Source organism: Antechinus flavipes, chromosome 4 (assembly GCF_016432865.1).
Source record: "Antechinus flavipes isolate AdamAnt ecotype Samford, QLD, Australia chromosome 4, AdamAnt_v2, whole genome shotgun sequence".
NCBI classification, from domain to species: Eukaryota; Metazoa; Chordata; class Mammalia; order Dasyuromorphia; family Dasyuridae; genus Antechinus; species Antechinus flavipes.
Window position 1 is genome coordinate 289,938,867 of NC_067401.1, and position 26,561 is coordinate 289,965,427.

Here is a 26,561-nt window from a genome sequence, read left to right on the forward strand (position 1 = left end):
TCTATCCCTCTACCCTCCTCACTCCCACACACACCGAGGAGAAAATGAACCTTTGATTAGTCCCCAAAGAATTGGATTTGTTCTCTATGATGTTAGAGTCTTTGAGAGCCCTGAGGCCTAGATTATATGTGCTTTTCCAAGGAGACAGTGATGCTAGATGAGGGAGGGATTAAGAAAGTCTAAAAGTGAGAGAAGCAAAGGTGATCAACTAATGAATTAGAATTCAGTAGCAACTCCTTAACCCTTAAGACATTCTAAGAAAAGTCACCAATCTATTCCTCTAAAGCTCTACTTTAAGTGAATTAGCTCAGCCTGCTGACTAGAGATAATCTAAACCTTGTATTACATACTGAAAGTCTTCAAATAAAGGCTAGACTAATCCTTTTTGGAAATCTTGTAGACAGAATTCATGCTTCGGATATGGGTTGAACAGATGTGCTCTGAGATCACTTCCAATTCTGATAGTCTATTTTTATATGGTTCTACTTCATCAACAAGGAGGAAAACCTCACAATGATCTTGCTGTGATCAACAGCAGGGCTCCATAAGCTGCTGTATACCAGATGCTATATTTGTTAAATCATGGATCTGTTGAACAAATGGCTGTAATTGTGTTCCAATTCCCATCCAAAGATGGTTTTTTCCCCCAATTTGAAGATTTATTGAGGTGACAAGTAGACAAAAGCTGATTGTTAAAAATCAGTGTCTAGCTTGTTATTTTGCTGATTATCTAGAGTTAAGAAAATGATGAAGAAAATGTTAATAGTGCAGATTACAATTAAATTATGTATACACAATCACTGCAAGAAAAAGTTCAAAATGGGGTAACAGATACAACCGAAATGACTCAACAACAACAGCAACAACTACCATATAATTTTTTCTCCAGAGAGCTGATTGTTAAATATTTACTAACACATCTCTGTGCACTCCACATCAAATTGTCCCCAAAATTTTACAGTAGTCTTATTAACATATCATAGTTAACCTCAATGAAAACATACAATTTATTGTAACATTCTTTAGATACTTATCAAAGTCATAATATTTATAAAAGTGATAATATTTAGAATATAGTTCCTATAGAACTGTCTCCTCTTCCTTCTCATTGTTTCACCTAATATCTTATTTTATTAAAGCCAATTAAAGATGTTAGCGAGGGGCTGCTTATAGAGGATGGGTTGAAACATATCTGTAAAATCATAAGAACTTCTCTACTTAAAAGAGACCCAACTTCACTTTCAATATTTAGGGTAATTATACATCTAGTTGTATGGAATTCAGATGTATTCCTACAAATTGATTTCAACTCAAGCATTTTTTTTTAGCACCAACTATTTACAAAGGATTGTTTTGGGTACTATGGTTATAAAGAAAAAAACTAAACAGTTTCTTCCTTCAAGGAGCTCATTTTCTATTGTGGGGACACAACATGTATACAAGTAAGTGAATACAAAGTATTTGTAGCATATTTTTCAGGCTCAGTTTCTCACTTTACATTGTCACTGGCACATTCAGTCCCCAGACGATTGATTGACTGTTAATTTCCCCAGAGCTCTAGAAATAATCCTATGAGTGGCTATAATTTCAAATACTACCCTTTATGCTATGTGCTTTCCTTTAATCAGATAGTAGATTCAATGCCAAGGAAAGCAGATATAAAACATTTCCCTCAAATATTAGGAAAAGACTCTTCTATAAACCCAATGTCCAGGATGGGAAATATTACTATAGAGCCTCAATATTCTCTGTCTTTTCAGAGGATCCAGATGAAGTGCACTCTGAGTAGCTCCACTACCCATCTGGGCTGGCTCTTTCCAGGACTGATTCTACATGACAAAGTGATTTCACTGTCTTGACATTTCAGCTGTGTAGGTCTATTTGCTGTCCTCTGGGCTTGATCTTCAATGAACGGCTGAATTCTCTCCATCCACCCACCTATCTTTTGCCACTGGCCATGCAATGTGGTACTGTGCTTTTCTAAACTGGTGTGTGCAACCATATTCTTTTCAGCTGGTCTGCTTAAACTCTTTTAGCCAGGGTAATGACTGCTAGCTTAGAGTCAGCACAAACTTCTCTTTGATTCCTTCTGATCATCAGTTCCAATGCTGTTTGTTACATCCATGCAATAGATGAAAGAAGGCTTGCCTTTTTTAAAGCAATTTCTCTCTTAATCCAAAGATCTTTCCCTTCTTATGTCACTTCCTTAGAATGATTAATTTTAATTCAGTCATTTGTACCTCCCACACTCTTTTGGGAATTTTATATAGATGAATGACTAGGAGTAAAGGTATGAATAAAGGGAATGGCCTCTTTATATGCAAAGAATTCATAAATGGCATTCTTTCTAGAATGGGAACTGTATATTTTGTATCTGAAGGCTTTCCCTATTACCTTTCAATATCTCTGCCTTTGAACCTTTGTGGACCTGCTGCTTATATTGCTTTCACAGGGACAATACCCTTCCCCACCAATTTGTGTATTATGTATCAATATCTATCTGTCTGTCTATCTCTCTTTATCTATCTATCTAGAAAGATAGATATAGATCTCTCTCTCTCTCTCTCTCTCTCTCTCTCTCTCTCTCTCTCTCTCTCTCTCTCTTTCTCTCCCTCTCTCTCTCTCCCTCTCATCTATCTGTCTGTCTGTCTCTGTCTATTGATCTAGGAAGATAGATATAGATTCCTCTATATATCTATCTATTTATCTAATCTATCTATTTATCTAGAAAGATAGATATAGATCTCTATCTAATCTATCTCGGTCTGTCTGTCTGTCTCTGTCTATCTATCTATCTATCTATCTATCTAGAAAGATAGATATAGATCTCTCTATATATCTATCTATCTAATCTGTCTCTGTCTGTCTATCTATCTAGGAAGATAGATGTAGATTTCTCTATCTACCTATCTATCTAATCTATCTCTCTGTCTGTCTGTCTATCTATCTAGAAAGATAGATATAGATCTTTCTATATCTATCTGTCTGTCTGTCTCTGTCTGTATACCTAGGAAGATAGATATAGATCTCTCTCTCTATCTAATCTCTGTCTGTCTGTCTGTCTGTCTGTCTCTGTCTATCTATCTATCTATCTAGATATAGATCTCTCTATATCTATCTATCTATCTTTCTGTCTGTCTCTATCTGTCTGTCTATCTAGAAAGACAGATATAGATCTCTCTATATCTATCTATCTATCTTTCTGTCTGTCTCTATCTGTCTGTCTACCTAGGAAGATAGATATAGATTTCTCTATCTATCTATCTATCTAATCTATGTATCTCTGTCTCTATCTATCTAGAAAGATAGATATAAATCTCTCTATATATCTATCTGTCTGTCTGTCTCTGTCTGTCTATCTATCTAGGAAGATAGATATAGATTTCTCTATCTATTTATCCATCTATTTAGGAAGATAGATATAGGTTTCTCTATCTATCTATCTAATCTCTCTCTCTATCTATCTAGAAAGATAGATATAGATCTCTCTATATCTATCTATCTACCTATCTGTCGGTCTCTGTCTGTCTGTCTACCTAGGAAGATAGGATATAGATTTCTCTCTATCTATCTAATCTATCTATCTCAACACACTCACACACTTCTTCTTTACTGCTGCTTTATAGAAACCCTAGCTTTATTCAAAGCACAGCTTAGGTGCTGTGTGTATATAAACACATGTACATACATACATACACACACACATATAAAGAAATACAAAGTAATGTCAAGAGAGCAAGGATGCTGATAACTAGGGTGTCAGGATGGTGATTAGGAAAGTCCTTGATATATAAAGTAGCACCTGAGCTGTATTTCGAATGAAGCTAGGGATTCTACCAAGTGGAGATAAGACAGAAGTACATTTCATTCTGCCACAAATCATTATTATCCCCTTGCGCTGGGCTGCAAACACTGAAAGGATGGCAGGTGTAGCAGGGCTCAGTGGGGTAGTTTATCTAGGTCTCCATTGCTCTTTACCTCCTCTTTGTCCTCCTCCCCCTTCCTGCCAACCTGCCTCATTCTGCATAGGCATTTCACTCACACTGTCACACAGTTATTTTTGTAGAAGCTTTGTAGAGCAGATGTCCCCGAGTGAGCACCCTACTTCTCTCTTCTGTATCGTTTTTGACACAAACAGCCAATTACGTTGCTGATGTCCTTTTATATTAAGGGAAGTGGGAGCAGGAGGAAGGCTAGAGAGGTAGGGAAGCTGAATCCTATCAAAATCTTTGCACAGCTTTTCAGGCAATGGCATTTTAGCCTTCTCAACTGTGGACAACCACCCTTTCTTATCTTCCCCACTCCTTTAATCTCTCTCTTTGCCACTCCCAAACTTGTGTGTGCCAGCTGGTGGCTAGACACTTGAACAGACTTCACCAATTAGTGAAGTCACACTTATTGGCTGCAAGTTATTGTGCCTCAATCTCCAGCAGAGCCCCGTATGGCCAATGGGCAAAGGATGTCAAAGGAGATGTCAGAGAAGCACTAGAAAGCAACCCAGTCTCCCTCCATGAATAGCCAGTAACATCAGATTCATTCTGTCTTCTGAGAAGGAACATTTTTGGAAAGTTTTTCCAGCCTAAAGATGTAAGAACATTCCACTCTGACTTTTTTCTTTAACATAACTTTAATCCCAAGTCACTATGCATGATGTAGGGGAAATGTCAGTAAATTTTCCTAGTGAATATTAAAAGAAAATGTTCCCTGCTCCTCTTTGCCTTCCCAATCCTCCCCTGTTCTTCTCCCCTTTGTTGGACTCTGAATCATCACATTTTATACCCAGTGGATTCAATAAAGATGAGAAAAGATGCTTTTTCTGACAAGGAAAGAGAATATATAGTAGGGAAAAGTGAAACCATTTCTTATCCAGACTTTTTATCTCACTGTTTCATCACATTTTAAAATATACCTGCTCCTTTCTTGCTTTTATTCTATTTTATCTTTTTTCAGCCTTTCTCATATTACCCATTGTGGTTCTTCATTCCCATGTCCTCCTTCACAATCAAATCAGAAAAGAAAAAAAAAGTTATTCTTTAAAAACAAATTATTTTGTTTGTTTTTGATGTTTGTTTCTGTTCAAAGGAATTTTTGTTCCAAAAGCCTCCTCTTGGCTGAAATTTTTGTGGGAGTTACAGAGAAATTTTGCTCAGGTAAATTCAGCAGAAACGCATAGAATGTAAATAACACTATTGAAAAACTAACAGTGATTGTAAATAAATCACTCTTTTTTTGTGGGGAACACAAATTGTCCTTTCCTAACATTCTACTTTAAGGCCTGTACTTAGCATCAGTAATGAATGACTACATCATAAACTGTATTATGCAAGTCAAAGTTAGGCATAGATCTCTTTAGGAAGGCAGTCGGAACTGATTTCATTTTCAGTAAAGAATAATAAATTTGTAAAATGAGCAAAATGGAGGAAGATTTTCAAAGTTCATTCATTGTTTTTGCTAATAGAATTTCAGATAAAGAACATTTCTAAACAGTAAACATCCAACCATGTGTCAGTGATGGCTAATTTAAGGAGGAAGTAGAAGATTGTTGGGAACATTTTGAAGTAGGGCTCCTCAGTTTACAAATGTGTTCTATTTATAATTGTATGATTTTCTTTTTGATTGGGATCCATGATTACATGCTTGTTTTTTTTTTTTTTAACTTTTTGTGTCATGGACTTCTTTGAATTTTGGTAAAGCCTTTGGACCCCTTCTCACAAAAATTGTTTTACTGCATAAAATAATTTAACATTTTATTTTCCCTCAATTACATGGAAAAACAAATTTAACATTCTTTTTTCAATTTCTGAATTCCCTCTCTCTTTCCCCTCGTTGGGAAAACAAATTATTTGGCATAGGTTATACATACGAAGTCATACAAATCATAACAATGCATAAAATAAAATATATAGATTGTAAAGGAAATCAGTGATATTGATACCAGTTAATAACATATTAAAAAACAAGCTCATGGAAGACATCTTAAAAAGAAGCTCCCTCTACCAATACTCTGGCAACTGTTCTGAAATTTTTCTTGAGAATTAATTGAGGCACTGAAGTTTAAATGACTTGCAAGCCAAACATCTTAAACCAAATCATCTTAACTCTGAGGCTATCCCTCATCCACTATATCGTGGTGTGTGTATATATTTTCATGTAGATGTAAATAAAATAGAAACAATATAATGTGCATTTTATTTAGATAGTCTAATTTGGAATGAATAAAGTGTTGTCCTATATGTTGGCTGGACACACCATCTCAGACATATTAGCGCTGGTTTTAACTTTTGAAGTAATGAGTTAGTCTCTCATGATTTGTTCTTTTTTTTTTTTAATAACTTTTTATTGACAGAACCCATGCCAGGGTCATTTTTTACAGCATTATCCCTTGCACTCACTTCTGTTCTGATTTTTCCCTTCCCTCCCTCCACCCCCTCCCCTAGATGGCAAGCAGTCCTTTACATGTTAAATAGGTTACAGTATATCCTAGATACAATATATTTGTGCAGAACTGAACAGTTCTCTTGTTGCACAGGGAGAATTGGATTCAGAAGGTATAAATAACCCGGGAAGAAAAACAAAAATGCAAGCAGTTTATATTCATTTCCCAGTGTTCTTTGTTTGGGTGTAGCTGCTTCTGTCCATCTTTGATCTGAATTAACTCTCTTTATCGAAGAGATCCACTTCCATCAGAATACATCCTCATACAGTATTGTTGTTGAGGTATATAATGATCTCCTGGTTCTGCTCATTTCACTCAGCATCAGTTCATGTAAGTCTCGCCAGTCCCCTCTGTATTCATCCTGCTGGTCATTCCTTACAGAACAATAATATTCCATAACATTCATATACCACAATTTACCCAACCATTCTCCAATTGATGGGTATCCATTCATTGTCCAGCTTCTAGCCACTACAAACAGGGCTGCTACAAACATTTTGGCACATACAGGTCCCTTTCTCTTCTTTAGTATTTCTCTGGGATATAAGCCCAGTAGAAACACTGCTGGATCAAAGGGTATGCACAGCTTGATAACTTTTTGAGCATAGTTCCAGATTGCTCTCCAGAATGGTTGGATGTGTTTACAATTCCACCAACAATGTATTAGTGTCCCTGTTTTCCCACATCCCCTCCAACATTCCACATTATCTTTCCCTGTCATTCTAGCCATCTCATGATATGTTCTTGTGGAAACCATATTGGCTCTTCATAATCACTACTTTCTAGAAGGTTGGCAAACACCTCTTTGATGATCTCTAGAATAATTATCAGATTAGAAGTTAAGCTTGTAGTTTGACTTGTCTCATCTTATCTTTTTGGAAAGTTAGAGCAACATTTGTCCTTTTCTAATTATTGGTATCTCTTGTTTTTTTTTTTTTTTCATGATCTTTCAAATATCATTGAATATCTTAGTCATCACATCTGCCCAGTCTCTCAAAACCTGAGGACATACTTCTGGGCCAGATGATTTGAAATCATCAAGTTAAGTCTTCTCTTAGCATCTCCTTACTTATCTTAGGTACTGATTTCCTGTTATTCTTTTTTGTTCTGTTATTTCCAGTTAAATTTCGCAGTAAAAACAGGAACAAGACAAACATCTCTGACATTTTTCTGCTGTCAGTTATCATCCCATCTACCCTACGCAGAGGTCCTAGACCTGTTTTTGATCCTACTTTTTCTTCCAATGTAGCTTACAAACAAATGGGAAAAAAACCCATCTATTTTGGGAGGCTCGTTGTCTTTAGCTTCCTTTGCCAAGGAGATATCATTTTTTAACTCTTTCTCTTCTTATTCTGAATTTTAGCATTCATAGAACTTAGCTTAATGGTAAGGTAGGATAAAAGAGAGAAGCCTCTCTTATTGAATTAGCTAGGTCATAGAGTAGATGAAGTGCAGGGCTATGAGTCAGGAAGACTTAAGTTCATAATCCAGCCTAAGATGTTTCCTAGGTGTGTAACTCTGACAAGCCACTTAACATTTTTCTGTTTTAGTTTCCTCTTCTATAAAGTAGGTATTGTAATAGCAGTAGCTCTCAGACTTATTATAACAATAAAATGAGATAATATTTGCAAAACAATTTGCAAACTTAAAAGTACTAAATTAATCCTAGCTATTATCATTCCTATTTAATAGATGTAAGGTTGGGTAACTTATATTGTATTGCTTCCCTTTTTTCCTTACCTCCACTCCTTCCTGAATCCTAGGTCATCCAGACCTTCTGTGATGGTCTGGGGGAAAGAGCAAAATAGCTGCTTATGCCACTTGGATGACCTTAGAGTCACCAATTATTGTCCTTCTTTAGAGAAAGGACCACTACGTCTTAGCATGACATGCCTTTATGTCCACCAGGACTTTCAGGGCATAAAAAATACTTTCTTCTTCCTTCCACTATGTTCAACACTAATTGGAATCTTCAACTTCAGAACTTTATTCACTTGGATGGACTGTCTCAACTGAACTCATTGATAAAGGGGTTGGTATTTTGAGTTAGCTCAATGGGTGTGACTATTTGTGTTGGCCAGTCACATCAATTTCTTTTTTGACTTAAAAAAGAGATTCATATTTTGTAAAAACATTGTAAGGCATAAGCAATTTTATTCATGTGTCTAAAACTTTATCAATATCTTGATTGATTAATTATAGTGAAAGAGGAACCTTACCCATAAATATATACATAATATACATTTTTACATATATGTATATAATTTATATTCAAATTCATTTCTCCCTTGAGAGGGACACATCTCCAGTAGGATATAGCTAGAAAAATTGTATTGGCAACTCAAATTCCATGTGTAAAAAATGGAACTTATAATTTTTTACACAAGACCTACATCTCCTCCTAGTTATTCTTTCTGTTGATGGCACCATCTTCTTATCAGTCATAACTACAGTGATATCACTTTTGATTTGATTTATTTTCTCTATCTGATCCATATCCTCATCAAACACATTCAGTCTTTAAGATCTTGCCTTATTATTTTCATATCACTTGCTTCTACCCCTGCTAATATTTCTTAGTTTAGAATCTCACTGCTACTCTTCTTGTATAATGTAACAGATTCTTAACTAATCTCTCTTCCTTCAGTTGGTCTCATCTTTAATTCAATCATTTATTCATTCAAGAAGCATTTTTAAAGCACTTACTGTGGGTGAGAAACTGAGTTAGATGTTGGAGTTACAAAGGCAGAAATAAAATAGTTCCTGTCCACAGAGTCATATCCCATCATTTTTTGTTGTTGTTGTTGAGAAAAAGAAAACAAATAGTACAAAGTATTTTCCAGAGGGAGAAGGAAAGCACTAGCAGCTGGGGAAATCAGGATAAGCCTATGTATGAGGTAGTATTTAAATTAAGGAAGTTAATGATTCTAAGATGCAGAGGGCAGGAGGAAGGCCTGGAGATAGTCTATTTAAGGGATGGAAATGAGATAGAATGTCATGAATGGGAAATATAATGGCCAATGTGAATGGATTGTAAAAATGTGAAGGAGAGAAATATACAATAAGCCTAGAAAAGTAGGCAGGAGTCAGATGGTGAATTGTTTTAAATGACAAACAGACAGGTTTGTATTTTATCTTAGAAGCAAAAAGAAACCCATGGAGCATCTTAAAAAGGGAAATGATATGTCCCATATCCATTTTAGGAATATGGCAGCTATTTGGAAAATAGATTGGAGAAGAAAGAAACTTGAGACAGGGAAACCAATTAAGAGAGGATTGCAATAGTTCAGGTGAAATGGGATGAGAAACTGAATTGGGATGTGGGACATGTTAGTGGTGAGGTGATTTATGTGAAAGATATTGTAAAGGTTGAATCAACAGGACTTGGCAACTTTTTGAATCTGGAGAATGAGGGAAAAGGATGGATAAGGATCATTCTGTCAATCAGCACATATTTACTAAATGTCTACTATGGCAGGTAGTACTTTAGATGCTAAGGATAAATATACAAGAGTGATAAAGTCTTCACTTTCCAAGAGCCTAGGTCTTCTAGAAGATGACTCCAAGTTGTGAGTCTGGATGACTGGAAGAAACAAAAATGGGAGATTGAAAAGAAGATAGGATTTGGGATGAAAGATAATGAATTCTATATTAAACATATTGAATTTGAATTGTCTATAATATATTCAGTTGCACCAGCCCTGAAGTCAGTAGGACCTGAGTTCAAATGTGATCTCAAACCTGTGTGACACTGGGCAAATCACTTAACTCCAATTGCCTCAGCAAAACAAACAAACAAACAAATGAGTAAATAAATAAATAAAATATTCACTTAAATTTATACAATAGGTAGTTCATGATCCAGGCCTGAAGTTTTGGAGAGACACTAGGGTAGAGTAGTTAGATCTGGGAGTCATTTGTATAGAGATCACAGCCATGAACCCATGGAACTAAGGAGACCCTGGACAGAGCCTGAAGGCATACCCATGTTTAGAGGATGAGACATGAATGATAATACAGAAAAAAAAAATATCACTGAATATGGCCAGATAAGTAGGAGAGGAATCTGGAGAGAGGATAATATCACAAAGATTAGTAAGGCAAATGTGTCTAGGAGTTGTCAAATACTGAGATATCAAGAAGAATGAGGACTTAGAAAAGGCCATTAGACTTGGCAGATAAGAGATAACTGATAATCTTAAAATTTCATTTGAATGATGGAGTCAGGAGCCATATTGAAAGGGGCTTGAAAAATAGTGAGGTGAAATAGTAGAAGAGACTAGTAAAAACAACTTTTCTAGGACTCACATGAACAGAGGTGAAGTCTAAGATAATACTTTGCAGAAATGATAGGATCACATAAAAGTGGGATTGGTTTTGTTTTTTGGATTTTTATTTTATTTTGTTTTGTTTTGTTTTTCCTTATAGATGGAGGAGATTTGTTCAGTTTGTAAACAGTAGTGAAGGGGTAAGTGAATAAGAGATTGAAAATCAGGGAATGAGAGACTATAATAAAATAAATATGCTGAGGGGACGAAAGGATTAGCAGGCACAAGTTGAGAAGTTAGTATCAGCCGCTCTAAGACTAAAGCCGAGGAAGAGAGAGTGGAGGGTAATGTTGAGAGAATTTGATGTATTAAAGTGGGGAAAAAAGGAGTTTGATGACTATTTTTTTCTAGTGAAATATGAGTCAAGGCTATAGGCTGAGATCAGGATGGTACTGATGTACCTACACCATTATATGAGAAATCAGAAAGGGCTTTAGGAAAGAAATTTTGGAAAAGCCATTTTAGGGAGTGTGGGATAGAGATTTGATCAGAGAAGAACAAAAGGTTGTACAACAATGGGAGCTCATTTTTGGTTAAGTAAAATAAACTTGGAGTAGATAGTGAGCATGGTTGGTTGGGATCAGAGAACTATGATGAGAGTAATGCAGATTTGAGCAACTGAAGGACAAAGGAAAAGGGACAAAGGAGAGAAGAAAGCATAAAGTTCTGTGAATTGACTATAAGGACAAGATTTCAAAAAGAGGAAAATGCTATGTCTCTATTGTAAGGGTGACCTGAAATAGATCACTGCAATTTGTCATTTTCTTTTATCTCCTCCCAAAAAGGAAATATCAGATGGGCTAGAAATGGGGGTAAAGTGGGACTTCATTGATGCAATAATCTTGTGAGATAGGGATACCTGGTCCCAAAGCCACACTATATCTGAGGGAGGAAGAACTCTGGTTAGTACAATGACACCATAAAACAATGACTTTTGGGTGGAGTATTCATGGGAGACAAACTCATTTGCTAACACTTAATGGAGGTTTCCAGGTTTCCTTTAGTGCTTCGAGAACAATTCTGCCCTGATGCTCCTTTACAGCAGCTCTTACTTATGTCCCTAACTCCATTCCATAACTCTTGCCTAACTCTCTGGATTTACTGATTTCCATATATCCTTTGGCCTTGACCTTATTTTGGAATACTAGTTAAACTTTTCAATGATAGCCTGGGTCCAGGGATCCTCAAACTACAGCCTATGGGCCAGATTTGGCAGCTGAGGACATTTATCCCTCTCACCCAGGGCTATGAAGTTTCTTTATTTAAAGGCCCACAAAACAAAGCTTTTGTTTTTACTATAGTCCGGCCCTCCAACAGTCTGAGGGACAGTGAACCGGCCCCCTATTTAAAAAGTTTGAGGACCCCTGTAGTGCCTGGACCATGCCCTTTTCCCTCAGCATGATTTCCTTTACAATCTACATACCTGTCTCCTTCTTACTTTTCCAGTCTTGTTACTTATAATCTTCCTTTATTAACTCTACAAGCCCATTTGCCATTTCTTAAACATACTGTTCCATCTCCCTTTTCTGTACCTTCAAACTGTCTGTCCACTGTGTATGGAAACCTACCTCTTAAATTCCTTGGCAGCTGTGATTTCCCCTCTCAGGTGAATATGTGTCAATTCAATATGTATCTCATATATCCATTTATTTTCATGTTCTTTCCTCCACTAGAAGGTAGGTTCTTTGAGAAAAGGGTCTATTTCACTTTTTTTTAATGCGTGTATCTGCCTAGAATATAGTAGGAACTCAATATATTTGTTGATGGATCAGTTGGGTTGATGGATTCCCTGTAGGAACCAGAGACCTGACAAACAGAACAGGTATTTGCCTCAGAAAAATCTTGGGTTCTGAAGTCTTGTTTGGGTTTGAATCTTGTTTCTGCTGTTAATGTCACACACAGGAGGCAAGTCACTTAACAGCTCTAGCTGGGTTGTTAAGGTGAGTCAGTAACCAAGAGATGGAAATGAGATGTCAAAACCAAGGAAGCAGACATAAAGAGAGATACTAGCTGGGTGGAGATCTCTATAGATTAGCCAGAATGCAGAGAGAAAGACAACAGAGAATTGGAAAGGAAGCCAGTGCTCAGAGAATCAGTACTCATGAGGAGTTCATAAAGTTTGGGACAGTCATTTAGAAGGGAATAAGCTGCCATGTGATAGCAGGTAACTTCATGGCTTCTTCGTGATGATGAGTCAACCACATCCACCCTTGTATCTTAAAAGGAAATGGTTGATTGAGATCTAGGTATTGGATAACCTTTCCCTCCTAGGATGAGACAAGCCATTCTACAGTTCTGGTATTCACTTTCTGCATGTGTGGAATGAGGAGTTAAGAACATAGAGCTAGAATTGGGAGGAATCTTAGAAGTTATCTAGTTCTGTTTCTTATTTTACAGATGGGGGAATGGAAATCAAGAGAATTTAAATGATTAGACCAAGATCATATGTTTCAGAGAAAAGATTAACTTTTATCTTTTGATTCTAAAGCCGACATATTTAACATTGTACCACATCTGGCTGTATGTACTCTGGATTTCTCCATCACACTCCAGGAACATCACCATTCTGCAAGATACTTCAATCTTGGTATTCACATTTAGTTAGTACTTTCTGTCCCTCTGTTTGAAGGGAGGAATGAAGAACTTCCCCTGAAATCTCCATTTAAGGAGACCACTTGAATCTGCCATTTCATTTCCCATCTAGTTGTCCTCCTTTAAACATTTCCATTTTGGTATCTCTTCTCTCTTCCCAATTTACTCCTTTGAGATTCCTTGTATATGTTGTATTTGTCCATTAGAATGAATGGTAAGTCTCTTTTAGCAGACATTGTCTTTCTTTTTTATATTTGTGTACTCAGCACATTTATTGGAACATATTAGGTGCTTTATAAATATTTTGGGTAATGAGGTGGTACAGTGCATAGAGGACAGGACTGGAGTCTTTTAATTAATAGCAAAAAAAACTTTGTCTTAAAACTTTTTTTTAACATGATACCATTTTATTTTCCAATTATATGTAAAGATAATTTTCAACATTCATTTTTGTAAGATTTTGAATTCCAAATTTTTTTTGTGCTCCTTTCTTTACTTTCCACCCCCTTCCCAAGATAGCAAGCAATCTGATATAGATTATACATGTACAATCATTTAAAACATATTTCCACATTAGTCATATGAAAGAAAAACCAATAAAGGAAATAACCATGAGAAAGGAAAAAAACAAACAAAAAAGGTGGAAATAGTATGCTTTGACTGCATTCAGTCTTCATCATTTTTTCTCTGTATTTTCCATCCCAAGTCCATTGGATTACTATATTGCTGAGAAGTCTATTATAGTTGATCATCAAACAGGCTTGCTGTTTTCGTGTTCAATGTTCTCCTAGTTCTGCTCACTTCACTCATTTCATTTAAGTCTTTCCCATGCTTTTCTGAAATAAATTTCCACATATTTCTTATAGAACAATAATAGTCTATTACATTAATATATCATAACTTATTCAGGCATTCCCCAATAGATGAGTATCCACTCAATTTCCAATTCTTTGCCACCTCAAAAAGAGCTACTATAAATATTTTTGCATATGTGGGTCCTTTCCCCTCTTTTATTATCTTTTGGGATACAGACCCAGTAGTGACACTGCCAGATCAAGGGTATGTGTGCAGTTTTATAGGGTCTTGGGGCATAGTTCCAAATTGTTCTCCAGAATTTGCCTTAAAACTTTTGAGTATATTCTAATAAGCAGAATCTGGGACCAGTTCACACGATTTCCTCCATGAATACATCACAGAAGTATTCTTCTTCCACTGGCTCCCATAACCCTATGCACAAATAATACAAAATACACACTCAATATTGGGTCCTTGTCTGTGTCTTCCTTTTTTCTCCTTCCCACCAAAATAGAGGAGAAGTCTTCCAGACTCCAGGAAATTTCTTTCCTATGGAAAGAAAGCAGAGGGAAATACAATTATTACACATAGGAATGGAAAAGAATATATTTCCTCAAATCATCAACAATATAGAAATTCTGTTGGATCCTTGGTGTGGGCCCTATATCTTTACCAACAAATCCACTGCCATATTCCAGTGCAATAACTGTTGTGAATAAGTGGCCTGGAAGAAAATTCACTAGCATCCAGTGTCTTTCTCACTGCCTTAATGAATAACCCTGATGGGTTAGTAATTAGCAGTGGCTGCTCTTGCTGATTGTCCAGCAGCTGCACTGAACTTCCTTCTCTGTGTCCTGTCCAGCAGAGGGGTGGATTATCCACATTAGGCAACTCTGATCATTCTTCTTCAGAGGAATCCCAATTGATTCATCCAAGATTTGGACCGTGGAGGCTGCCCCTGGGGGTCCTCTGGTATCAGTTGTATTTCTTTTGTATGTCAGATTCTCCCATGTCTTTTCCTATGTTCTTCAAGACTCTTCCATAATAGGTCTTTGTCTTTATTCCTCTAATGATTAGAACAGACTGTTTTCTCACACTCCAGCGCAATGGGAAAATTGAGCCATCCTTCCATTGCTCAAGTTACTGCCTCAGGAATAAAGAAGTATCAGCTTTATGTAGCTTCCAAAGTGCCTGATGTTCCCAAGGGTGTACCTTCGGTTCCTGGACAATCTGGCTCATGTGGATGCCTATGTGTCTATTTATATGTTTCACCATTTCACATAATTTTATGAGTGGGGCTACTCCCTTAAATACTCAATTCCCAGTGAGAAGATCTGGGTCTTCCTATGTCTCTTTCCTTTTAGACAGCAGACCCAAAATAGTCCTGGATTTTTAAGAAGTTAGACAAATATGTGGATGAGTATACTTGATTTCTATTCTCAGTCTGGTCACTAACCAGTTGTTTGATCTTGAAAATAAACCAGAGTCTAAATGGGGCATCAAAAGTTCTGAGTAGAATATACCCAGAAAAGAAGTGTTAGTATGTTATTTCCTTATCATTGTTGTTCAGTTGTTTTTCATTCACGTCTGACTCTTCATCATCCTTTCTGGGATTTTCTTGGCAAAGATACTGGAGGGTTTGCCATTTCCTTTTCCATTTGATTTTACAGATGAAGAAACTGAGGTTAAGGTTAAGTGACTTGCCCGGGGTTATGTAGCAAATGTCTGAGGCTGGATTTAAACTCAAGATGAGTCTTTGGTTCTGATTCCAGACCTGGCATTTTTTCCACTGTGCCAGTTAGCTGACCCTTCATTTTCAATAACAAAAGTTCCTCTTCCCTGTCATAGGAAAAATAAGCTATCTTTTTTCTCCTTAATTGTCACCAAACAATTATGTTGTAGTTTACATTAGGAGTGAAAGAGGTGAAAAACTATGGAAACCTATGGCGTTCATCATAGATTTTTTTTCTGTGCTGATGCAAGATATATTGATTTCAATTTTAATTATGCATCAGCTCAGAAGACAGGAGAGAGAGGCTGGATAACTTTACTAATGTCCCTTCTGTTGTTGGATTTTCCTGTGTAAAAGCCAATTAAATAAAAGTTATATAAAACTACAGCCAGTTTTTTATTCTTGCTCTAACATGTGGAAACCATTCCTAATAAATTGTGGCCTGGATGTTACTTTCACTGGTTGCAGAATAACCACTTTCTATCCTATTATCACCAAATCAAAATTTTAATGACCTTTACATTAAAAGGGGGAGATTTATATCATTCATTATTCTCTACAAATTTGCTGCTATGAATTAACAGAGAAAAAAGAGGACTCATTCACTCTGTAGTACCATTATCTTGATGTTATTATGTAGTTTACCTTCTTTCCAGATTTTGCTTCCTAGTTATCAGTTATGAGCTCTTCTTTTCAGCAGATAAGATAGTTCCAGTCAAACAAGTTTACATTAGCATGTTAACACTTCTCTTCTCTTTTTTTGGAAGAAAGGAATGTCTTCCTAGAGATGTGGGAAGGAAACCTGCTCTAATGAGATAATATTTGTAAAGGCCATAACACAGTGCGTAGCACATAGTTGACATTTAATAAATGCTTATTTGCTTTACTCCTCCCCACTGATGTCATTAGTACATGAGAATTAACTTTTACAATTGATTGCCCAACAAAGAACCCATTGGGTTGTAGGAGAAAAACTCCCAAATTGTTCTTTTAAAAATTTTCCTTTTTTATTATGAATTTAACAATCATCAGTAAAAATTGTAATAAAGTTCAAAAAAGAATTTTACATGAAACTATGAACATGTTACATATGTGTTACATACACATTTTAAAAGTGTACATTAAATTTAAAAAGAGAATAAAACAATTTCTCTGACTACATCCCCTTCTCAATTTCTTTTTGTCTTCCAAATTTTTAATGTTTCATCTTTCCCCCATCTTAACCTATTATCACAAAGTACATATTCAAAATAACATAACACAAATCTGGTGCTGTTTACATTATTTCATAATAAAGAGATAATAATGAGCATGAGGCAAATGAAAGCAAAGCTTCTTGATAAGAATTGTTGGAAAAACAAGAAAACAGTCTGATAGAAATGAAACCTAGATCAACATCTTATACCATATACCACAATAAGTTTAAAATGGATATGCTACATAAATATTAAATAAAATATTACAAACAATTAGAAAAGAATGAGATCAGCTACCTTTCACAGCTATAGTTCAGGGGAAAGTTCTTTTTTTATTTTATTATTATAGGCTTTTATTTACAAAACATATAAATGGGTAATTTTTCAACATTGACCCTTGCCAAACCTTCTGTTTCAATTTTTCCCCTCCTTCCCCACACCCCCTTCCCTAGATGGCAGGTAGTCCAATACATGTTAAATATGTTAAAAGTATATGTTAAATCCAATATATGTATAACATATTTATACAGTTATGTTGCTGCACAAGAAAAATCCGATCTAAAAAGATAAAAAAACCTGAGAAGAAAACAAAAATGCAATCAAACAATAACAGAAAGAGTGGAAAATGCTATGTTGTGGTCAGGGGAAAGTTCTTAACCAAACAAGGGATAAAACTATTACAAAAGAATATAGGTCCATAGATTTCAAGCTTGTTGTAACTTAAAAAAGATCATTGAATTTAAGTTTCTCATTTTATATATAAGAAAATTGAGGCCTGGGAAGGTTAGAATACTTGCTAGGATCGTAAAGCTCAAGGGTTAGAAACCTTTTTTTTCTACCAAGGGCTATTTGGATATTTATAACATCACTTGAGGGCCATACAAAATTATCAAGTTATAGAACTCAAATAGTGGAAGATTGTTGTATCTAGTTTTTTTCCCCACTCATCATTGCTTGTGGTTGCCTTAACAAATAATTTTATGAGCCTCATATGGCTCATAGTCTTGATATTCTCCATCCCTGATATAGCTATAGAAAATGTAACAGATAACTTCAGTTACCTGAAATTTTCCACAAACAAAATTAATACAACTGAGATAAGAAAGGAGATTGCCAAATGGGGAAAAATCATCTTTGTTTCATATTTCTTCAAAAAAGATGTAATATCAAATATACATAGAGAACTAATACAGACATATATGACTAAGAGCCAAATTCTAATAAGTGTTTGAAGGATATGAACAAACAATTCCTAGAAGTGCAAACTACTAACAAATGTGAAAGATACTCCAAATCAATAATAAGAGAAAAGCATATTAAAACAGCATTTGATTTTCCATTCACACTCAGAAAATTAGTAAAGATGATAATGAAAATGGTGCTGGAAGGATTAGGGAAAAACAAACATCAGTATATTATTGGTGGAAATATGAATTTGTCTATCTCTATAGGATACAATTTGAAATAATTCTAAAAATTACTAAAGTATGCAAATTTTTTGACTCAAAGCACTATGTCTAATCGTATTTCCAAAGGGGATAGAAGATAGAAAGAAAGGTTTCATATACACCAATATTGTAGCAATTCTTGTTTCAGTAGTAAAAGAATTGGAAATAAAGGCCTATTTATTGGGAAATGGTTAATCAAATTGTAGTGCTTGTATATAATAGAATATTACTGTTTTGTAAGAAACTGGGAATGTAAAGAATTTAGAGAAGTATTGGAAGACTTATATGAACTGATGCAGGGTGAAATAAGCAGAACCAGGAAAACAATTCACATAGTTATTACAATAAATTCAAAGAAAGGTCAACTCCCCCGCAAAAAAACTCCCCCAAACCCAAAAAACAAAACCAAATGATGTTGAATGAAAAGCTTTTCCTTAGCAAACAAATGAGAAAATCTATCTCTTTCCCTTCTTAGAAGAGGCAGGGAAGTATGAATGTACTATACTATTAAAGTATATACTATTAAACCTTGAAGTCTTGATAAGCTTTACTGAATTTCCTTTTCCCTATATTTATTCATTGTTTATGGAAATGTTCTTTTTTTTTTTTTTGATGTTCACTAAATTTAGAATAAAAAAAATTATTTTAGAAAACAGTATGTCTCTTACAAATGGATTCCTCTTGATACCTCCTTTCCTTACTTTTATTAGCTAATTCCATAAAATTCATTGATATTTTCTTTATCATGACTATCACAGATACTACTACTAGATACTGATACTACTAGATAGAATAATGACTCTGGTTCAAGGATAGGTTCTCATAATGACCTTGGGGAAATAACTTATCCTTCTTATTCAGTTTTTTTTAAATCTTTAAGTTAATACAGTAATATTTTCTCCTATTTCCCTGATAAAAATGTTTTAGGAATGACTAAGGTAATTGTGGTCTATCAATTAATTAATAAGCTTTATTAAAGTACTTTCAAATTATCTTGTAACCAACTTATTTATATATGACTGTTTTCATAGTGTTTCCCCTAAGAGACAGTGAGCTCCTTAAGAACAGGGAATATATTTTTCATTTCTTTTTTTTATCCTCGGTGCTTTGTACAATGCCTGGCACATAGATGGCACTCAATAAATATTTTTTGACTGACTGATTTACTACCAGACACTCCTCTAGATGCTGAAAATACAAAGACAAAAATGAAACACTCCTTGTCCTCAAAAAGCTTATATTTTAAGGGAAGCTATATATACATGAATGAATATATACAGGTTAAATACAAAAATGCAAGGTCATTTTGATAGGAAAGCACTAGAAAGTAGCTGGAATAAGTGTATCAGGAAAATCTTAATGTAGAAGACAGTGTTTGAGTTATCTTGAAGGAAACTAAGAGTTCTCTGTGGTCCTTAGAATCATGATAAAAAATAATAGCTGACTTTATAACACTTTAAAATTTGTGTTTTAAATATATTATTTCATCTGGACCTCACAGCAGTCCTATGAGGAATTCATTAAGATATTATGATCCACATTTTAGAGATGAGGAAATTGAAGCTGAAAGGGTGCTTTATCCAATGTCCCATAGCTGGTGTCAGAACCAAGACTTAAACCCAATAGAGTATTCTCCTACCTAACTCAGGCTTTATTATTATTACTATTATTATTATTATTATTGCAATAAATTAAAAAATAAATAAGCAGGCATCTGTAGTTGGAAAGCAGAAAGCTAGTGATATCATCTGAAGAAAGATAAAAATGAATACAGATGTGAGATTTTCCTAAAGTCCAGGAGATCTCATTCTGTTTTGAGTATTGTAATGCCCTAGCTTAATTGTTTTTTTTTTTTTTTTTGGTTGTTGTTGTTTGTTTGTTTGTTTGTTTTTAGAATTTTTTGCTTTCTGGAGAACAACCTCCTTCAACATTTTGTAGAACATCTGATTCACTATCAGCAGCTAGGTGATGCAGTGGACAGAGTGCTGAACCTAGAGTTAGGAAGCTCTTAAGTTCACATCTGGCCTTAGACACTTATTAGCTGTGTGATCCCCAGTAAGTCATTTTATTTGTATATGCCTCTGTTCAGTCATGTCTGACTTGGGATTTTCTTGGCAGAAAATGGTTTGCCTTTTTTTTTTTTCCAGCTCAATTTACAGAGGAGGAACTGAGGCAAACAGGATTAAGTGACTTGCTCAAAGTTACATGACTAGGAAATATCTGAGGCTATATTTGAACTCGGAAAGATGCATCTGTCCTGACTCCAAGCCTAGTGCTCTATCCACTGATCCACTTAACTGTCCCCAAACTAGCTAGACATGCATAAAGCTCTGGATCAGTTGCCAAGTGACATCAGGTAGCTTTTCATGGCTTTGTTCTAATGATGAACTGAAATATTCCCACATAGTCTTGTGTCTTAAAAGAAATAGTTGATCAGGGAATCAGATACCATTCCCCTCCTAGGATGTAACAAAGGTTTTAGAATCTCAGGGGTCCTCAAACTTTTTAAATAGGGGGCCAGTTCACTGTCCCTCAGACTGTTAGAGGGCCGAACTATAGTAAAAACAGAAACTTTGTTTTGTAAGCCTTTAAATAAAGAAACTTCATAGCCTGGGTGAAGGGGATAATCATCTTCAGTTGCCGCATCTAGCCTGGGGCTGTAGTTTGAGGACTCCTGTGACTAGATTATTAGGACATTAGTAATGGAATGCTGATGTTTTCTTGCAATTTTCCAGGTTTGATTTTCTGGGTCATCACTTATCTTGGTGACTAGGTGACTTATTTTGGGAGCCCAAGATAGCCCTGGTTTTGACCTTGAACACTTCCCCCTTTTCTTAAAGATCAGAAAATGAATTGTTCAAGGAATCAGGTTATAGAGTTTAGGGTCTAACTGCCCTAGTGGAACAAGGATTGATGAATGGTAGGGTAGATAAAGAGCAAAAGGAAAGTAAAAGATTGGATGCTGCAAGATTAGCTACTTATTTGGAACAGCCTACTATGGTGATCTTTTAGTTCCCACAAAAATAATCAAAGTAAATAGTTCAGATAGAAAACTATCTGAGAGTTTATCTATAGGTGTCTAATGTTAGTTAACTACTCATTTGTAGAATATATGATCCTAATTTTTTATAGTGTAGCATTGAGGGCCATATTGGTTCGATTAGGAACTAGGAATAATAATGCCAGGAAATGAAGCCAAGATGTCACATTGGAAGGAACAAATAGGAATGGCTACCAAAAATATAACCTAGAACAGACAAGATGAACAAATAAGTTTTTTTAAATAACTAGAATGTCAAAAAAAAATGAGCAGTTGGACCAATTGTCAGACACAAGAGTCAGTGAGAAATACATGAAGTTCAGAGCAAAGATGTTTTGCCATGTAAAGATTCTGGCCTTTTAGCAGTTTCCTTTGATGGTTGCATATTGCTTCCCCTGTTAGATTGTAAGCTTTTTGGTTGTAGGGATTCTTTGCCTTTCTTTGTATCTCCAACACTTAGCAGAATGCTTGGTATAATGTTGCTTTGAATAGCATTTTTTTTCATCAAACTGTCAAAGAATTGTAATCAGATCTATTAGTAATGTAATTTACTTGATATTCCATGTAACTCCCTCCTTTTTCCAACACGCCTTTATGTGTTGTCTCTCCCATTAGCATGTAAGCTCATGTAAGTGGGAAGTCTACCAAGTTTTTATTTGAATTTCTGATGCATTTAGTACAGTTCCTGGCTTATAATAAATGCCCAATAGAGTCCTTATCCATCTATTTATTGGCCCAGTTTGTGAACATTTCTCTTATTTCTGCTCTTCCTTCTCCATCTTCCTTTTTGGGGACATTCTATATGTGCTCATGGGTTAATTGAAATTTTTTCACAAGTATTATCCATAAATTTACAAAGTTCTTGTGGAAAAGATGAAGAGATGTGGCGCTCTCTCTCTCTCTCTCTCTCTCTTTCTCTCTCTCTCTCTCTCTCTCTCTCTCTCTCTCTCTCTCTCTCTCTCTCTCTCTCTCTCTCTCTCTCTCTCTCTCTCTCTCTCTCTTCTCTCTCTCTCTCTCTCTCTCTCTCTCTCTCTCTCTCTCTCTCTCTCTCTCTCTCTCTCTCTCTCTCCTTTCTCTCTCTCTCTCTCTCTCCTTTCTCTCTCTCTCCTCTTTCTCTCTTTCTCTCTCTCTCTCTCTCTCTCTCTCTCTCTCTCTCTCTCTCTCTCTCTCTCTCTCTCTCTCTCCTTTATCTATCAAATGTTGAAACAATCTTGACCAAAGTCTCTTGATTTCCAGATATACTCAGTACACTTTTAAAACATGGAGAGACATATGCGCTAGTTAATCTTTTTCTTTCTTATTGAGCCTACCTATTGAGAAACCCAGGGGGTAAAGGGAAGCTGTGGGTAGGAGTTGAAGGAAAGGAAGGAACTGATAGCACTATCAAGATGATTATGGTTTCTGTAAAGACCTGATGAGCTTTTCTGTCAGGACTTGGACTGTACAAATACATATCTTCAATTTATAGCATTGTTCCTATGAAACTAATTATCACTTATAATGTACTTTTGTCTAATTTTTGAAGAACAATTTAATAGTTTTAGGCAAAACTAGATCTAGAGAAATGTATGTGTGCATGTACATATGTGCAACTAATATTTGAATCTTATCATCATATCTAAATGTATATAAATTTAGGTGAGTATATATATTTCAAGGATCCATGATTCCATTGTTGATGGATATAAGGCATCTGTTATGCCTTAGCATATTTAGAAAAAATTATGGCCAAAAATACATCCCAGATAACTTCTGTCATAGCTTAACCATTTAAATAAAATCAACAAACATTTATTAAGTACCTACTATATACAAAACACTATACTCAGCTATGAGTTCAGAGATGGATAACTCATTGCCATCAAGGATCCAATAGCAATGGGAAATGCACGTAAACCACCAGAATTCAAAAGAGAGTCACAGAATCTCAGAGCTGAAAGTAAATTCCAAAATTATATCTTCCAGCTAATACGAGAACAAGAATCCTTTATCCAACTTGTTCTTCTTCACCTGCACCACCTCCTGTATCTCTGCATCTTAATATTGGTTGTCTTTCATGCCTGGCTCCTTTCTCATCTTGGCTTCTGGAGTCTCTAGTTCCCTTCAAGACGCACTCAAGCATCATATTATTTCTAAATTTTCTAAATTGCCCCTCTCCCACTTCTACCAGTTACTGGTATCATGTATGTATCTATATGTATATTTGTTGTCTTAGTATTAGACTATAATTTCCTTAAAGGTAGGAACTATTTTATTTTTTTCTTTATATTGTCAGTGCCTAGAACAGTCTAGTGTATAGTAAATATTTAATAAATTCTTATTCATGATTGATTGTAATATACTCCACAAATGCTCAGTAATTTTGTTTGAATATCTTCATTAAGGAAGAACCTACTACTTCCCATAAGCTCATTCAACTTCTGGATAGCTCTAATTGTTAGGAAATTTCCCCTGACATCAAGCTCAAATTTGTTTCTTTAGGTAAAAGTAAATTATAAACAAAGTGGTAGTAGCTAGCACTTATATCATGCTTTTAGGTACACAAAGCAAATTACATACATGCATATATACATATATACATATATATATATATATATATATATATATATATATATATATATATAAAATCTCATTTCATCATCAAAAGAACTCTAGGAGGTAGGTGCTATTTTTATCCCTATATTATGGATGAGGAAAGTGAGTGTCAACTATCTGAGGCTGGATTTAAACTCAGATTCCTGATTCCAGACCCAGCATTGTATTCATTGTGTTACCTAGCAGCCCTCTAAATACTCTGATTCTGAAATATATATTTTAATTTTCAATTAAAAATTTAAAAATCCTTAAGGGTTCATCTGTGCTCATTTACAACCTTCTGGTTAACTATCAATATTTAGACAATGGTTTCCAATCCTACATTCTGTGGAATCTCTTTTCTTGAGTTATTTATTTGATTCTTCCACTCTCTTGCCCTGAAAAAAATTTACATAAAGCAAATGGAGTTCAAAAAAATGAATACATTTAACTTTATCTTGTTCAAGAAATTTTATGAAAACTCTTGACAACTTTGTTTATGCCCTCAGATATCACTGAGCCAAGGTTGTTAATCATTGTTGTATTTCTGAAACTTATAGTTAGATATATGGTAACTTCAACTTGATAAAAGAAGAAAATTAAGGACTCTAATATAAGTATTATTCATGATGCTAACTATCACCCCCACAGCTGTCTTTTATTCAAGAGATGACCGTGGTATGGTGGAAGCTGTCTACAGCTGTAACTCATCTGCTAGAACAAGGCAAGGACAGTGGGATCAGACCCACAACTCTAAGCTTCAAAATGTGCTTATTAAGCATAACAAACACTGTAAATTTCTTGCTGAAACTAGAACCCTGATAAGTGCTATTTGATGATTTTTGTTTATCCAGCTGATAATCTTCTGCTTGCTATATTGGCCCAGTTTGTGAACATTTCTCTTGTTTCTGCTCTTCCTTCCCCACCTTCCTTTTTGGGGACATTCTATATGTGCTCATAGGTTAATTGAAATTTTTTTCATAAGCATTATCCATAAATTTACAAAGTTCTTGTGGAGTAGATGAAGAAATGTGTCTGGTATACAGTAGGAGCTTAATAAATGTTTATTGACTAGATGAATTTAGAACTGGTGGAATGGCTGAGCTCAAATAGTAGTTGTTGATGGGTTCAATGTCAACAAAGCAGGAGATTGCCAGTAGGTTATTCCAGGGATTTGTGCTTGGCCCTGTGCTTTTGAATATTTTTATCACTGACTTGGGTAAAAGCATAGATAGTATGTTCAAAATAATTTGCAGATAACATAAAGATTGGGGAAATGACTGGCACAGTGGATGCCAGAGTCAGTTTTCAAAAGAATATTCATAGGCAAGAGTACTAGGCTGGATCTAATAAGTTGAAATTCAATGAGAAAAAAAAATGTTTACATTTGGATGCAAAAATCAGTCTTTTAAGTATAAAGTGGGCAAAGCTGGTTAGACAGCAATTTGTCTGAAAAAGATTGGGAAGAGGAAGGGGAAATGGATTACAAGTTTGATATGATTCAACAGTATGATGAGAGCAAAAAAAAAAGTAATCATGGAAGCTACATTAGGAAAAGTTGTACCTCATTCTTCATGAACTCATGGACCATGCTGCATGCTATCCATGGGAATTCCTTTTTTTTTTTTCTTTTTGAGGTAATTGGGGTTAAGTGACTTGCCTAGGATCATACAGCTAGTGTTGAATATTTGAGCCTGGATTTGAGTTCAGATCCTCCTGTCCTGTATCCACTGTGCCATCTAGATGCCCCCCATTTCTTAGCAAAGCTGCTGAGTGATTTGCCATTTCCTTTTCTCCTGGAAAAGGGTCCAGGCTTACACAGCTGGTAAATATCTGCAGTCACATTTAAACGAAGGTCTTCCTGATTCCAGACCCAACACTCTGACTATTCAGCCACCTATCTGCCTCCTAGGCAAACAGAAATTGTTTATGTTTATGAGTCATATTGGAAATCATGTTAGGAAAGAAGAATCTGAACAAAAAGGAAAAACCACAACAGGAAAACAAAACAGAAAAAAAGAAGTTAACATAGCATGTGTTGATTTATATTCAGTCTCTATAAGTTCTTTTTCTGGATGCAGATGGCATTTTTCTGTCCAAAGTTTATTAGTTCTACTGAATTATTTTTTCCTTCCTTTTTATCCTCCTAGAGTTCTAGGGGAGGTCTAAGAGTGGGAAGTATTTTTTTTGTTAAAGCTTTTTATTTACAAAACATATGCATGAGTAATTTTTCAACATTGACCCTTGCAAAACTTTTTGTTCCAAATTTTCCCCTCCTTTCCCTTCCCCCCTCCCCTAGCTGGCAGGTAGTTCAATACATGTTAAATATGTTAAAATATATGTTAAATCCAATATATGTATACATAGTTATACAGTTATCTTTCTGCACAAGAAAAATCAGATTAAGAAAGAAGAAAAAA